General features: G+C 34.4%; 1 long non-coding RNA gene across 1 annotated transcript in view; it reads left to right on the forward strand.

Moving 5' to 3' along the window:
* Positions 1 to 401: 401 nt before the first annotated feature.
* The window catches only part of LOC116422343, a 31,299-nt gene continuing 14,953 nt past the window's right edge, over positions 402 to 16,747 (forward strand). The window contains exons 1-2 of the long non-coding RNA XR_004232937.1: positions 402 to 587; positions 701 to 893. This is a non-coding gene — a long non-coding RNA (uncharacterized LOC116422343). The remainder of the gene's footprint in view (positions 588 to 700; positions 894 to 16,747) is intronic.

Consider the following 16,747-nt stretch of genomic DNA (forward strand, 5'->3'; position numbering starts at 1 on the left):
TAATAATTTTAGAAATTTAAAATTTAAAAACATTGTAAAGAGGGAAGGGGAATGAGAACAAGTGGAATGCATTTATTTCTGTAGTAGATTTATAAACCCAGTCCTTTGCCCAGGGATTAATTTACCATGTGCCAGACATCCCTCTTAGGGCTAGTTGTGAATGTATCTATGTCTGTGTGAGGCTAGGGTGTTTCCTGCTTTATAGGACTAGCTGCCTCAGCCTGGGCGTTTTCTATTTGAGTTTACTCCTTCCCCGCCCCTCCCCATTGAGTGTCCTTTGTGTAACCCCAGTAATTCAGAAATTTTGCAGTAATGGGGACTTGCCCTATCATGTGACTGAGGTACTAGTTGCAGGCTGTGATTGGTCATCAGCTAATTGGCGGTTCTCTATAAGAGCTCCCAGAGCTGGAGCTTAACTGAAGCTAACTCTGTTCCAGTCTTCGGTTACACGTATGTTGTAACATTGAGAATAGAGTGATTCAGCAACATGTGATACAAAGTTATCAGTGCTGCTGATTGACCAGGCCAGTAGTATGCAACGAAGCCAGTTGTGGCTGATTGGATTATCCTCTGACTTTTATGAACTGGTAACTGTCACTTTAAGATTGTTTACTGATTAAACTTAGAAGAATGCAGTTTAAAATTCTTGCCAGGAACTTGTGTGGACTTATTCCTTTTTTTCTCCTTTGTTTTGTCACAGGAATGAAATGCTGATAGCTTCTTACTTTGGAGGACTTCTGTAGAAGGGGGGGGTGGTGGAGAGGAGAGTTCCAAAGAATCTGAAACAAAGCTTTTTATCTACTTGCGAAGATTTATCTAGTCGTGAAGAGGGAGTTTTTAGCTAACGGAAGCTGCCGCATTGTCCCCAGGAAATAATGCTTTATCCAGAATGGGTAAGTGAAAAAATGGCATTGCCTACTAATGGATATCATCTGGTGCATGTTAGAATTGTAAAATTGTTTGCAGATTCCTAATAACTCTCTAGAAGCCAAGAACACAAAAGCACAGTGGAGGAAAAAAAATTTTTGAGGGTAGTATAAGAATATTTTTTAAAATCTGGGAAGAAAATCAGGCAATTAAGAAAAATTCAATTGTGTTACTTGTTTCAGTTTGAGTATATTTAATGCAAGGAGATAATTTTAAAGGGTGGAAAAAATAGTAGATAAGCAAATGAATTTTTCTATGGAATGGTGGCAAAAACATCCTCTATGTACATATTTCTATCTACCTGACTAGTAATATATATCAGTAGGAGTGTTTTTCTATAGGGATAGTTAGTACCTTCTTCACAAGAAAATATCTAATGAAATCTTAACCAAATAATAGATCAAATAAAGTAATTGAATAAATTTATTTTAGTTGTGATAAATGAATTGTGATGTGGGGATAGTCTTTTATAATCATATATGTCATGAATTTCAAGATTGTTCTAATTTGTGGATATATGGCTTCAGTTAGACCCAAGGATGTTTTTCCCCCCTGTATAAGTTATCTTATTTTTAAATGTTATATTTAATATTCCTTCTCTCTGTGTGTGTATGTGTGTGTGTGTGTGTGTGTGTCTGTGTGTCTCTCTCACTTTCTCCTTTAATATAAAACTTTCAAGTGAACTTGAACCAAAGCTGCCCCATTTTTAATTTTTCTAGAGAAAAATAAACTTTATCTTGATATGTTTATATAACTAATAGTTTCTTTTTCCAGTGCTTTAAGAAAATATTTATTGTTTTTATTTTACGTCAAAATTTGATTACTTACTTTGGTTTTTTATGAATGGTATGCCAAAATGGTTGATTATAAGAGGAAAACAATAAGAATGATGGGTATAATTTCTTATTGGTCAGTAGGCCTAATCACATGATCCCTATTTATATAGTAAAACTGAGATAGTAAAGGCAAAAATTATTTGGTGCCTGTTCTTTTTGGATTTAAGTTTTTTAAATTGTGTGTGCTTAGCATATAAAAGTTATAACAAGAAATGAGAAAATGACTTGTGTGGCAAGTATATATGTTTGTGTACTTTTATTTTCTTATAGTAACTAAAATTGAAAAGTTTAATGTGAGATAAAGGCTCTTCGATTAGAGAAACATGCTTTTTGAGAATTTATCTGCTATTTCTACAAAGCTATTATACTATAATTATAAATGTCATTAATCTGTTTATAGATTATTGACATTTACAATATACCACATATATATCATATCTATAATATAACGAGGGTTAATCAAGCTGCTTTAGGAAATAGAAAAGGTGGTAGAGTTAAGAAAGAGAATCAATATTACTGTCTCACCCTTTCTCCTCCCCTCTTTCCCATCCTCCAACTTAAATGCCCCTCTCCTTCCCCATGGAAAATGTTTTGAACAATGCATTTTATAAATCTAGAACTCAAGACTTGTGTGACTAAATTTGGGGGAGTGGTGGAAATGTCTAATAAAAAAAGTAATAAAAGAAACACTTTTGAGATAAGCATTCCTATTAGGGGCATGGTTCTCTAGTAAATCAGAAAGAATGTAATACAACCTATTGTGTATCACAATTGATTTTATTTAAGGTGTGGCTGACTGAACACCTGGAAAAATTCTGCTTGCTTGTCCAAAGTACATGAATGTTTAGGTCCTCAAGTCTTTTGATAATGAGGGAAAGTGAGAAGTTTGTAGTTAGATTATTCATCAAACTACTGATTGGTGCTAATTCATGAATGATTCATTGCTGTGTATTTCATTTCATCATGTCTGAAATATCATGTTTTAATAGATCTGATTCTCCCACCTCTCTGTCCCTTTAGGTCTTACTCATCTATTTGGAAATACTTGTTTAAATTACTTTAAAGTGTGTCATATTGGGTCCCAGTAAATTTGTTTGCATCCTATCTATTAAGTCTAACCATCTCTTTTCACTGTCATTTAGTAATAAAATACATATATAAAATGAATGGCACTATAAGAAATACTTATATAATGTTTAATTTTGCCTTTGGGTACATTTCAATTTCTAGTGGTTATTATCATTCATGGGAAGGGGGAGGGGGTTTTGTTCTAGCACATGTATAAGAAAACACATCTTTCCTTTATCTTCTCTGTTATGAATGACGATCCTCTCAACAGCATTTACTAATTAGCAATATGAACATTTATCCCCATCTGGTTATCCCTGTAATTAATTTTAAAGTAGTGATTTGGAATCTATGCCTGATTAAATGTTGCATTTAAATATATATATATTTGAGGAAGCCTTCAATCACAGATGAAACAAATGATCGGTTTAGTGCAAAAAGAATAAGTTTCATAATATTGCTCCTATGGCAACAGGGTAGTTAGGTGTTTTGAAATATAGCTATAAGCATTCATTGTAGAAATGTCATTCAGACCTCCTACTACAGCCTCATTGGGTGGGAGATTGATAGGAAGGGATAAAACCAGGCTAAGGAACCAGCACATAACCCATGTATATGCCTGTGTCTTTCTACAAACTGTCCCAAAAATAAAATTAGAAAGGTATAGTTTGAACAACATGGAATATTTCAAGAACTAAATGAAGGACATGCTAAGAGGGGGTCAGGAAAATGGAGGAAAGTGGAGGAGAGAAATTTAAGGAGCAAGAAAGGTAGTAGAAAAATGTACTCAGTAGCTGAAAATCTTTTCTCCCCTGTTAGCTGTCAGTGGGAACATCTTGAACTGGTTATAGTATAATTTCAACATCTGAAAAGATTTCCTTAAAATGTGGTATGGGGGGAATTCCTTTGGTAGCAGTATGGTTTACCACTTTATATAACATTTATGCATCTCTCCTCTGTTATTCTGAGGTGCAGTCTTTTTTCCAAGAGGTCCTGAAAGAATGCTTGTTCATTGGTTATTTGGCTTCCTTTATGTGCTACCTAAAGACAAAGATGAGTTTTTAACATTGAATATGATAACACTTAATATGCTAAATAGATCATGATGACTTTAGATTCTCATTCTCAAGGATAGTTTTTTTTTTTTTTTAAGCTGTTGAAAAATGGTGAAAATGATTTGCTCTGGGATCTTAAGTCTGAGTAATTATACACATTTTATAAAAATGAAGGATTTTTTTTTTGTTTTTGTTTTTGTTTTTTGTTTTTTTTTTTAGTTTTTGGGGAACTGGAGTTTAGCATTGTAACCAATTTTAAATTATTCAGGAAGTGATGCAGTATTGTGCACTAGAAAGACTGCTGGACTTTGACTCTAGGATCCAGGGTTCAAATATAACTCTGCTGCTTAATACCTTTGTGACCTTGGGCCCTGTCCCTAAAATAAGGGGGAAGGGGATTGGATTCTATGACCTCTAAGGTCTTTTGTGCTCTAAATTTTTTTATCTTATATTAATGCAATGCCCCTATTCTCCTACAACTTTCCAACCCTAAAGTGTTTTTTTGTCTGCCCCTCCCCTCCCATTTAATGACACTTTCACATCACCAGAGAGTGAAAAGTCAAAGGAAAAAGGACATGAAGGTCAAATTATTAGAATTCTGATCAAACATTTGGAGAGGAAGGTGTTGGAATGCTTTATTGAAATATGCACAGGATTTCAATTGTTCAGTAATTCCTGGTGCCTCTCCTCCTTTCATAACCAAGAGCAGCCTATTGCTGAATGTTTTGAAAATGGTTCTTCTTAGTTTATTGGTCTTTATTTGATCTCTTCAGACTCTTTCCAATGTAATAATCTTTTTTTTTTTAAATCAATATATTTTCTTGGGCAAGGAAAAAATCTTTTTTTCTCCTTTGATGGTGGGGGATGCTTTTTTTTTTAAAGCTAATTTTGCATTTCTACAGAATTTACTCCAGGCTCTTTCCAAAATGTAGATAGAAGACCAGAGTCTGTCATTAATTTGGAGGAAAGAGGAGAATGTGTAAGAATAATTGTTTTGTTGGTTATGGAGAAATATGGGATTTCCCCTACCCCCAATAAAATGAAAGATTAAGAACCACATTTTGTTTTCTGTAGCCATGTATCTCTTCTTGGTTTCAGTTTAGTAATTCATGGCAGATGATTATAAAATATAGCCATGACTCAACTCTGAGGGGAAATCTAGGTATTAATTTATATACCTTCTGAAAGACACTTTTGACATAGATCTTGAGTATAGTTTTTATCAAAATCATATAAAGTATTGGCATTCAACTCTTTCCCTTATTTATTATTTGTAATAATAAGGATATTGAAATTATATGGCATTACTGCCATTATAAGTTTCTAAGAAAGTTTTTATTGAACTGACAAATTACTTTTTTATTTGGAAAATTAAAGTTAGACAAGTTATTTTCAAGGGACCATTAGATTCTGTGTATTGAGTGCTCTAAATTTTTAAAAGTCATATGATGGTTATGCTGATGATTCTAGGATTAGAGATTTAGACCTGAAAGAACTTTAAAATTTATCTATCTAGTCTAACTCACTTTACAATTGAGGAAACTGAGGCCAGAGAGATTATGAATTGGCCAAACTCACCAGATAGGATAGTAACTAATTTATGTTATCAGATTTTAAAATTAACAGAGTGCTCTATATACATTATTTAATTTGAATGTCACAGTAACCATATAAATTTTACCTTTGGAGGGATAAATGTTTTCACACTTAAAAAAAACAAACCTTCATCATTCAGAGGTGCTATGCCTCCCGTTGTTGCTAGGAGATAAAGGTAATACTGAGCAAAAAGGAAAATTAGGTCTTTAAAACTTGCCACTTTTTTTCCTCAGAAAAATAGTACTGAAGGAGCTGTTTAGCTTCAAATGAACTTAAAAAAGAATTTTTAGTTTTATGATTCCTGCACCCCCCAGCTGATACCCAGTTTTCTTCCCACTGTCACAAATCACAGACTGTTATAAGTAATTGAAACTGTTTTTTGTCTGCTAGATTTTTCTTGCTCTTAGATCACATTTAATGCTAACCTCAATGAAAATTATTTTTCTTTCTCAAAAAGTGACTGTATAATTCTAGGTATTAAAACTGCAAACTTCAAACCTAGTAGACATAATAACTTTAAATAAAGAGGAAACAACGTCAAATTTGAATAAAAAATCATTCAAATTCTAAGTCGTAATTAAAGTATATAGAATAAAAACATTTTGGGATTTTGTAGGCTGTTTTTGGTTAAGGTAAAATTTTGGAAGCATTTTTATCATCCCTTAGAAGCAAAACACAATCCTTTTCCATTCACTCACTCTCTATTCTTTCCCCCCTTTAAAAAAAAAAATCTTGGGAAATTAATCCAAAAATTGTCCTAAATGCTATATTAAGGAATGTAAGTAATCTAAGCCTTGGCATTTCCTGACTCAAGTTTCTAAATTCTCAACTTAACCCATTATATTAAGACCTTAAATTTATCCTAGTTTGTAGTAAAAATCATCTTGGTATTAAAACATTTAAAATATGTCACTAAGATGTATTGCCATTTATAAACAATGCCATAATGTGTGTATTTACACACACACACACACATACATACACATACACACACAGTATATACTTTATATACAGGGTTTTTTTTTTAAGATTCCAAAAAGTCATTTTTAGTTGTGAGCATTCATTTCTTTAATATTTTGAATGACAAAAATGAGATTCGGAGAAACACAGAAGTTCAAATATTTTAGAAATATTTGAGTGCCTTTATGTAATGTCTGTAATGGGCTATTTTATTTTTCTTTAGCAGAAAAAAATCACTAGAAATAGAAAACTTTCCTTATAGCAAAGGCATTGACAAGAACATATTTTTTTTTTAAAGTTCTACTGAAAAGAAACTTTTGAAAATAGCAGCTTTTTATTTATTTGTAACATGGATATCCTAACCATTGCTGAAAAATAACTAAATATTTTTATTAGCCAGCTAAATATTGGAATGGATATCACCCTGAGCTGAGTTCAAATCAAGCCTTTGACACTCACTGGCTGGGTGGCTCTGAGCAAATCTCTTCACCTCTCATCTTCACTTCCTCATTTGTAATTAACTGGATAATAATAGCACCTGCTTCATAGGATTGTGAGAATCCAATGAGATGATATATGTGAAGTTCCTTGCAAAAAATTAAAGAGTTGTTGTAGAAATGTTAGGTACTGTTATTGTTATAATGATGGTAGTAGTAGTGAGTCCTATCTTTTTTTTTTTTTTTTTTTTTTTTTTTAACCAAAGAATTGCTCAGTGGAACTAACGGATTATATTGGAGAGTCTAAAGTCATTAGGTTGAAGATTATGGGGAGGAAATAAGAATGGTACCTCTCTTCTGTTTGACTGGGTGAGATGACAATTGTGTGTGTATGCAAGAAAATAGCTTTCCTACCTTAAATCTGAATTGAGTTGAATAATTTTATAAATAAAAGGTGGTTGTAATAAAGAAAGGAGACCAGATAGGTCACTTTAAAATAATGTTTGATTAGATTCACACAGGATTTTAGCAGACATTTTTACAGATTGCTTCTAGAGATGACCCCAGTTGAAATTTTTCAGCCTTTCCCACATTTTTCAGCATCAGAAGGATATTTTGTTAAATGCCAATGGACAATAGAAATTTGAGGAAGCATCATGCCAGTGCTGTGGTTCATGTTTCAGGGTTGTTGTTTTTTTTTTTTTTTAAACTTTGACTTCTTTCATGGCTGGTTTAATTATTTTAATATCTGAAACTTATAACTCTCTACTAATTTGTGTTACTGCTTTCATGATGAATACATAACACATTGAAAAAACTGACTAGAGGGAAACACCACAGTCTGTCCAAGTGAGTGAAGTCGAAAGTCTGCTTTTTTTTTATTTGCACTAAAAAGTATACTTGATTTTGAAATACAAATATGACATTTTCTGCTTATCTCACAGTTTTAATGGATCTATTTTAGTCATTCATTATCTAGATATATCTATTAGACAGTATATCATAGGGGAATTCCTGGTTTTCAGTTTAAGAACTCTCATACTACCAGTTTTACTAGTATAATTTCCCCTATTTCTCCCCTTAATATTTTTACCATAAAATGGGGTTATGGATGAAAGGCGTAGAAGAAAAGATGAATAGAAGCTTTTTTGGTCATAGGTCTCCTATTTTACCAGCTGTTTGATCTTTGTCACAATCATTTTAATTTTTATCTACCTTATTTTCTTTATATATAAAATGAAAGTGTTAGATCAATTGATTTATATAAGACATATTTCAACACTGCCATTTGGGATTTGGAGCATTCTTCTACAATCTTCTTTCCCTTTTGAGACTTTTACTTAAATCTAATAAAGAAATCTCTTTAATAGCATATTAACCCTAAAGTAATCTTAGTAGCAAAGCTAATTTGTACCTGGAATTCCTGACTTGACTTTGTAGTGTCTTTTTTTATATTCTGTTAATTCTTTTTTAAAAATGGAAAGTTTCGCCAAAGAATAACAATGGGAATTGCCCCTATTTGAATAATTTAATTTGTGTATGAACATTCATGTAAGGAAAACTGATAGAAACAACTTGTGAAGGAACGTGGTGTCTCAGATAAAAAAAATGTTGCTGAGGGACTGTTCTGAGGACAAGATAGAGATTACTGGGAGGTAAAGATAACCTCAGGACATTATAGTCCATCTTTCCTTTTGTATGTGGCTTGCCAGAGTTTTGAAGGCTATAATTGACAAAATTGTAAATCATACAATAGTCATACCTGGCTGAAAGGTTGAAATGTTGAGTTTCACATCATAAGTTAGAAGTGTTACAGCTTATGAGGAGGCACTGGTTTGAGGTATGAGACCCTAGAGAGAGATGAAATTATAGGAACAGAGAGGAAGCTAGAGCAGGGGCTAGACAGAGCCAAGAGAGTAAATTGAATGTAGAAAGAAGCTATAGGAGCCAGGAAAGAAGACTAAGAAACAAGGAAAACTGGTTCCAACTGAGATAGGTAATTTTTCAGCTGCTTTTGCTGGGGGAGGAGGGTCAGCTTAGAGAATTCTTTAGTTGAGATATCAGTGAAGAGATCACCCTTACTACTGTAAGCCACTGGTTTATGGCTTTCTGCTGCCATCTATATCCTGGGGGAATAGAATGGAGAACTTTTCGGGAATTCTGATTGCCCTTTATTTCTTCTATGGTCTGGTGCTGGAGAAACAGAAGAGAATTTCCATCTCTTTTGCCGTTGGTTGTATTTATTGGAGAAGAAGCTTTGCTTCCCTAGATATTGATTGGAGAAAGCAGAAATCTGCTGAATGAAGAGCTGACTGGATGTTTCTGCCTTGACCAGAGAGTGCTCCTGAGTTGCTTTGCAATTGGATGGCTTAAGGGAACTGCTTTTACTTGGTGATTTTGTGTGTATGTGTGTGTGTGTGTGTGTGTGTGTGTGTTTCACTTTTTTTGCTAAAAGCATTCCTTTGTCTCATTAATCAGAGGGGTAGTTTTTGCCCAGCCATCTTCTGAGAACCAGAAGGGAAACAATGAAACAATGAAGAGAGAAGTAATTTCTTGTTCTTGATAGCACTAAGGCCATCAAAGTCTACATTTCAGAGTTGTGAGTTTGCATGGACCTGAGTTTTCCTATTCAAGTAAGTGCTTGCTAGGTTTCTATGTGTGACCCTTTTTAACCATGAATACATTACATACATTGGTAGGAGAGTATAATCCAAGCTTATGGGATAATTGTGTTTTTATGATTATTCCTACTTTTTCCTTCTATCAAATAACTAATGTTTGATGTTTCCATTTTTGCCTTATCCTTTAGTGCTTTCTATTTAAGAATTAATAATGTTACTCTGATTTGTTTTATATAGAATCATTAGTAGGAGTGACAGTGGCAAATGTTAAATAACCTTCCAAATCAGGGTTATCTCTATTACTTTGAGAAAGAGATAAAGTAACAGCCTCATGTGAGGTCTGTTCACCTCTGGAAACTCCAGATCTACCAACATGAGTGCAGGTCAAGTGAGATAAGTAGGTCACAGAGCTGAGTAAGGAGCCTAGGCTCTATGTATATTTAATTTAAATGCGTCTATTGTTGTACTAACAATCATGAACCTTAAAAAACTTAAACACATATAGAAATTTTAAGGGGTGAAATTATATTTGATAACACTATCAGTAGAGACACTGAAGCTTAGGAATAAGGAGGTGCCTATTAAAGCTTTTTTTTTAGGAACATCATTGTGTTATCTATGGAGGATGGATTGGAGTAAGTAAGGAATAGGAAGAATTAGGAGACTACTGAAGTAGTCCAGGTGAGAAGTGTTTGAGGGCATAAACTAAAGTGTTGGTTTTAGTAATAGGGACGACACATGAGAGAGATGTAGTGATAGAATCTGATTTGATAACTGTGTGTATAGGTTGAGGAGGAGTGAAAAGTCAGTTAGCACTGAAGTCACACAAAAGGTGATAATAGGTTAGGTGACAGCAGGGCTACCCAGAAGAAAGGAAAGAAGGAAAAAGAATTTTGGAAGCCATGGCTTTGGGAGGAAAGATTATAAAATAAAAAAGATGAGGGCTACAACCCATCTGTGCTTATTCATCACTCTTTCCCGCTCAAATTGAAAAGGGAGGGGGCCCTGATATGGACCTGCTCACTAAAAGGTGCCTGCAGCATATACACACGAAATGAACTGAGAAACTGATGGCTGGATTTTCCCAGTGGCTTCTGTGATCTCCTAAGTTAATTAATACATAAGAGTCATAGTTGGAAAGTTTTGCATAATGGAATACAGGTAGAGAGTGGCCAGCTCTGCCACGGACTCTCATATCCTCCTCCCGTTTTGAAATTGGTCAATCTTCCATTACTTTGGAGACAATGAATTCTTCTCAAACTCAGATTTTGTTTGTATCAGGTCTGTACCACTTACACTGTATCTAAAAAGTTAGGAACTGCTTGTAGCCTGTTGGAAGTCTCAGGTTGCAGGTTTGAGATAACTGACTTGTAGTAAGAAGGGATTAGGCAGCTTGTAGCAGCCCATACCCACTACTGTGGACTTCTTGAGACAGGTGAGAGGGCCTTGGAATCTCAAATAGATGTTTTCGCCTGCTTAATAGCAGTTATCTAACTCATTGTTGCATTCTTCAGTCCCAATCTTGGAGACATTGGGGAAAGATAGATAACAACAGGGATGGAGGTGGGGGGAGATATCTGGGAAAGGATATCTTTATAGGCGAACTCTTAGTATTCTCTTCTTCTCTTATCCAGCCAGTGAGGGCTCCTTTAATTTGATCCTTCACCCTGGCAAGGACAAAGCACATTCCACTGACTGATATTCTTAAAGCCCCCAAGCAGCCTCTGCTGACTGCTGCCATGGTTGCCGTTTCAAAGCAAAGGGGCGGAGAAGGGGGTGGTGGGGGTGGGGAACAAGCTGGAATGATATGGAGAAAATGTTTTTCTTTGTTTTCTTTGTTTTTTTTTTTTTAATTGTGGTTTGGAAATGATGTGAGTATCAGTGAATTTTAAAAGTTTTTGGAACTGTCTCTTTTATTCTTAAAACATCAATATACAAAATTGATGGAAAGACATTAAAGACTTGTAGAAATTTGTTTTAGAAAGTAAATTGTATTTTTTAAGGTATAAACCATAGTGACCTCAGCCCTTAGTCAAATTTATTATGGCCTTTTCAGATTACTATTTGGTATATCTAGGATAAGCCACTTCTGTTTGGGGAAGGGGGATTTCAGTTAAGAACTTTTGCCAAAGTACGAAACCTTATTATCACCATAGAGATATTTTTGTAAATTGTACATATCTCATTAATACAAGAAAGCAATTAACAGCTCTAATTTTAAAACATCGTACACAATGTCTTTACTGTTTGAAAAATGCCTTACTGGCCATTTCCAATGGCAAAACTTTAGTCATTTCTGTTTATCTTTAATAACCCAGGTGTTAGATTGAAAAAGCATATTAAAAAAAATTCTGATTGCAAAAGCCAATACTAGAACCCAGATCTAGCAACTCTTCAATTCTTTTTTCTTCCCACTAAAATAGTCTGTCTCCCTTTTCACACTATAATGCAGTATACATTATAGAGAAACAATTCATAGATAATGAAGGGGAAAGTCTCATTTCTTATATAAAGCTTAATTGTTACCATCCTCTGGAAAGATCCCTGAACATAAATATGGGGATTCCAGAAAAATGAGGAACCTCAACCTACTTTGTCATGTTAGCTTCTGTTGATTATTGAAGTATCTACTACTCGTGTCAATCTGTTCTTGTTGTTCTTTTAATGTGCATTGGTTGAATTAATTAATAAATCTTGATGTAGAGTATAGGACTTGATATAATTTGCACCCTGTTATTTGCAAATAAGAGCATCTGAATGACATTACTGCTACGTTCCTCTTAGATGTCCATCCTGAGTGACCTTTTATACACATCCTACAGGGGTAGGTTCCTTTTATAGATTATTTGATCTCCACTTTATAATTCATTTGATATTGACCAAGAGTCATTGAACAACCTTTGTATGTGGTTACATCTATCAAGAAAACCTGTATGATCAAAGTGTTTGTAGGGGAGATATCTTTTGAAGAAGAGTACTTAAAGTTGTGGTATTCTGCTAAATAAAATGCTTTTTAAAAAATCACAAAATAAAAACAATGTGGGATCTTATATTCTCTATATCTTTTGATCACTTGTACAATTGAAGATGCATTGCACCATAGAATATTATTTTCCAAAATGTTATTTCCAAAAAACAAAATTCTGTTTCCTTCTCATGTTTTCATCACAGATATTCTTGATACAAGTTGGTGTTGGTCACATACAGAGAAGAGAGAAGAAAATAGGCTTTCTCATGGGTCAGCTGTTACTGAATTCTTCTCCAATGCCTTTTGGGGGAGGAACAATATGCTATTCATGATTTCTTAACCCAATTATTTGCTATCTTCTAATTTTTTCCCAGATATCTTGACATTTTATTTTTCAGTGTTTTCAAAATTTTCATTTCTGGCACAAATGTCTTTTTTTGTGTATTTGATCCAATCCAACGACTTAATTTTCTTGAGTGCCATCTTCACTTCATCATCAAATTCTGGGATGGTAAGAGTATGAATATTGCCACAGATATGGAAGTATTTTAGAAATACTGGCAGATGTTTCATTTTTCATCTCTTTACTTGTTATACATACTGTTACATGAGTTAGTCCACCATTATATTTATCTTGGCCAGAAACTGTGGGAAAAAACTGTGAGGTGGACCCACAATTGAATAAGGGGACAAGAAGTTTTTTAAGTGCTTTGAACAATTTCAAACATCTCCCTGAGACACAAATTTGCCTTTTAATCTCAGTGTTTTTCTAGTGATTCACCATGGTTTTGAGCCATGGAATATCACAATTCCAGAAGAATCAACAAGCCTAATGGAGTCACTTGGTGGATAGGTGGCAGCATATTATCAGTGATGTGGTACCATAGAAAAAGCCTTGAATCTTTAGTCTGGAGTCCTGGATTCAAATTCTCTCTACCCATGGTACCTGGGATAAACTGTTTATTTCTCCAGCCTCAGTTTCTCATCTATAAAATGAGGGACTTATCCAAGTTAACCTTTCAGGACCCTTCTAAGAAAGATCTGTGATCCTACGAGAAGTTATTTAAAAGATTTAACATCCAAGAACTGTTAGGAAAAGAAGGTAGAATGACAATGCAGTGAAAATGAAGGACGATAGATAGCCTGAATTCTTTAATTGTATGTATTTTATTCTTCTGTACCCACAGAATGTTAAAATACCTACACAGACATTCCTTTTAAAGAGAAGTAAATGGGGTAAATTCCCTGTGGGATACTGTTAAAAACATCTCTGTGGACAATATCATTGATCTACTGAAACATGTAATATCCAGCCTCTTATACTTGTCATGGAACTCTTCTTTTTTTTAATAATACATTTTTATTTTCAAAATACATGCAAAGGTAGTTTAAAACATTCACCCTTGCAAAACTTTGTCTTCCAAATTTTTCTCCCTCTCTTTCCCCCACTCCCTCCCCTAGACAGCAAGTAATCCAATATATATTAAACATGTACAATTCTTCTACACATGTTTTATCATGGAACTCTTGAGGGATCTAGAACTATTTACTTATTTAATGATGTGTAATGCCTTTCTTCTCCAAGCCAGAGGATTAACAAGCCCCCCTTAGTAATAACTTCAAATTTAATACCTTCTCTGTTTATTTGTTTAAAAAACAAACGATAACAACAACAAAAAACCTTATGACGTGATGAATGTTGCCCAGTTCAAAATCAGGCTAAGGAGTTCCTTTCTTTTTTTTTTTTTCCTGCTTTTGAACTTATTTGACCCTGCCTAGTAAGTGACCTATAGTTCTCTGTTCAATACCTTCATCCAGCTATGGATGTCTAAAAAGCTGAACATGACCATTTTTCAAAGATATGTTAAAATAAGGTCATACATTGCCTATAAAATTAGGAGTCAATTATATACATAATAGGAAAAATGAAGCAATATGAATTACATTTAGATCAAGATGCATTCTATTTTTTGAAGAATTCATAAACAAACATGACAAAAGGTTGTCTGTTTCAACATGTCATCAATAATTTGCACTTTTAAGTCAACATTCTGTCATCCATACCAGTGAAGGGCAGTGTTGATGTAGATCATAAAATGGTGGAGAATGGTCTCAGGGATCTTCTTACTGTCTTAGCATCTGAGACACAGAGGTCAAATAAAAAGAAATGTCAAAAATGCAAGACATAAAAATAGTAAATTCACATACATACTTCATTTGTCCTCTGGATAAGCTTTTTTCAATTCTTTTATCTTTTGCTTATTGATAGTAATAAAATTTTTGCACAGTATAAACATAGTCTTTTTGATTGATACCCTCAAAATATTGGGTTGTTGTTTTTTTTCTTCAATTGAAGAATAAGGAATTAGCCTTGTTATCACAATACATCTAAGTTGTGAATTTCTTTAAAAATAAAATTAAGAATTTGTAAAAATAGTCACACCCTAAATCTTACTCAACCCTGGATTTCTTCTCTTCTCCCCTACCTGACAACCCCCTGCCTTTTTCCCTACCAATTTGCTGCTAAACAGGTGAAGGAAGCTAAATCAAGCAACTTAGTTGATTCAGTACACTACAAATATAAGTTATTTAGCCAAGGTAATTAACATCCTTGATTAAAATCTCTGGCATTCCTGTCTGACCATAATTTACTATGAGTCAATCCATCTCTATTCCTCCCTCCTCCTAAGCTTATTCTTCACCTTCATTATGATCTCTAATGCCTCTACCTCTCAGTATTTTCTCAGGCCGTTTTTCCCCCTCTTATATTTTTCCCAGTTAACTGTCTTCTCTTCTCTCCCCCCCCACCATTGAAAATGAAAGAAAAGCAAAACCCTGTTACAGATATACGTGTGTATGTGTGTATGTGTGTGTGTGTGTAGCCAAGCAAAGAAAATTCCCCCATTGACCATTTTTGTGTGTATATGTTTTTTTCTTGGCTGTGTGTATAACTTTTTAAAATGAATTTATGTGAATGGGTAGTTATCAGTGTGCTCTGAGTCAATCCCTTCTTAGGAAGTAGATGGATCACATTTTTCTTTGAGAGCCCTCTGGAATCATGTTTGGTCATTGTGTTGATATTTTCTCTAAAATCTTTCAGAGTTCTATGTCTCTCATCTTTCAAAGCTTAGACCTTTTTCACTGACTTCTCTTTCCATCTTTTCCAATCTTAACCCAAAAGTTAATCTGTTCAATTACTCATACTGTATTTCAATTTTGAATCCCTCTTTCTCCCATCATAACCCTTCTCTTGCCAAACCCCAGTCCTGAATTACTTCCACTAATTTCTTGACCCCTACTGAACTGCTAATGAAAAGGCCTGGGGAAAGCTAAGCAAATGAGTTTGACTAAGAACCCTGCAAATGTGTTAACATCTACTGGACAGCTTCATTTCAGCAAGGCAGGTTTCAGCCTTATTGATTTCCCAATATTCCGTTGCTGTTCCATACCTCTTATTCCTTCAAATCTACCACATTCTTCCCTTCCCACCTTCACCCTTATCCCCCATACCCTAGTTGAGGATAATCATCTTTTTACTGAGAAAATTTAGGCCTTCTCTATATCAAAATCCTTTGACTTCTTCCTTTGATCTTTCCTCTTCAATGATCAAGGCCAGTTTTCCAGTGTTTGTCCACAGTACCATTTCCTTTCTTTTCCAACCATCTTAATCATCCTATCTCCTGTTCTATTTTGTAATTTTCCATGGGCACTTTTCCCTGCTCCCTATAGCCATGTACAAATTTTCCCTAACTTGAAAACAGCTTTATTAGAGGCTATCATCTATTCAACTTTTCTTCTATATCTCCTTTCCTTTTCTCAGACAGACTTATTGAAGAAGCTGGCTCTGCTAGCCCTTTGCAATCTTGACTTCTGATTTCATCATTCAACTGAAACTGCTGTCTCCAAAGTAGCAAACCATCATTAGGTGCCAAATCTGATGATCTTTTCTCAGTCCCTAACACTTCCTAGAGGCATTTAATGATGTTCACTCCTCTCTACTCTTGTATTTTCTCCTCTTTCTGTTTTGTTTTTCCTTTGTAGCAGTAGTACTCTTACCTCTCTGATTGCTCCTTCAAAAGTCTCTTTTATCATCTCTTTCACATTCCTTGACTGTGAGTAAGCCATGTCTTGGGCTCTTGTCTCCCCTTTTCATAGATCTCTTGGGGATATCATTAGCTTTCTTTGGTTTAATATCTCTATGCAGATAACTCCCACCTACATATATATCCAACTCTCTACCTTGATCCCAAATAACTATTGTTGGTCAGACATTTCAAGC

The sequence above is a fragment of the Sarcophilus harrisii genome, chromosome 3 (genome assembly GCF_902635505.1).
Source record: "Sarcophilus harrisii chromosome 3, mSarHar1.11, whole genome shotgun sequence".
Lineage (NCBI taxonomy): Eukaryota > Metazoa > Chordata > Mammalia > Dasyuromorphia > Dasyuridae > Sarcophilus > Sarcophilus harrisii.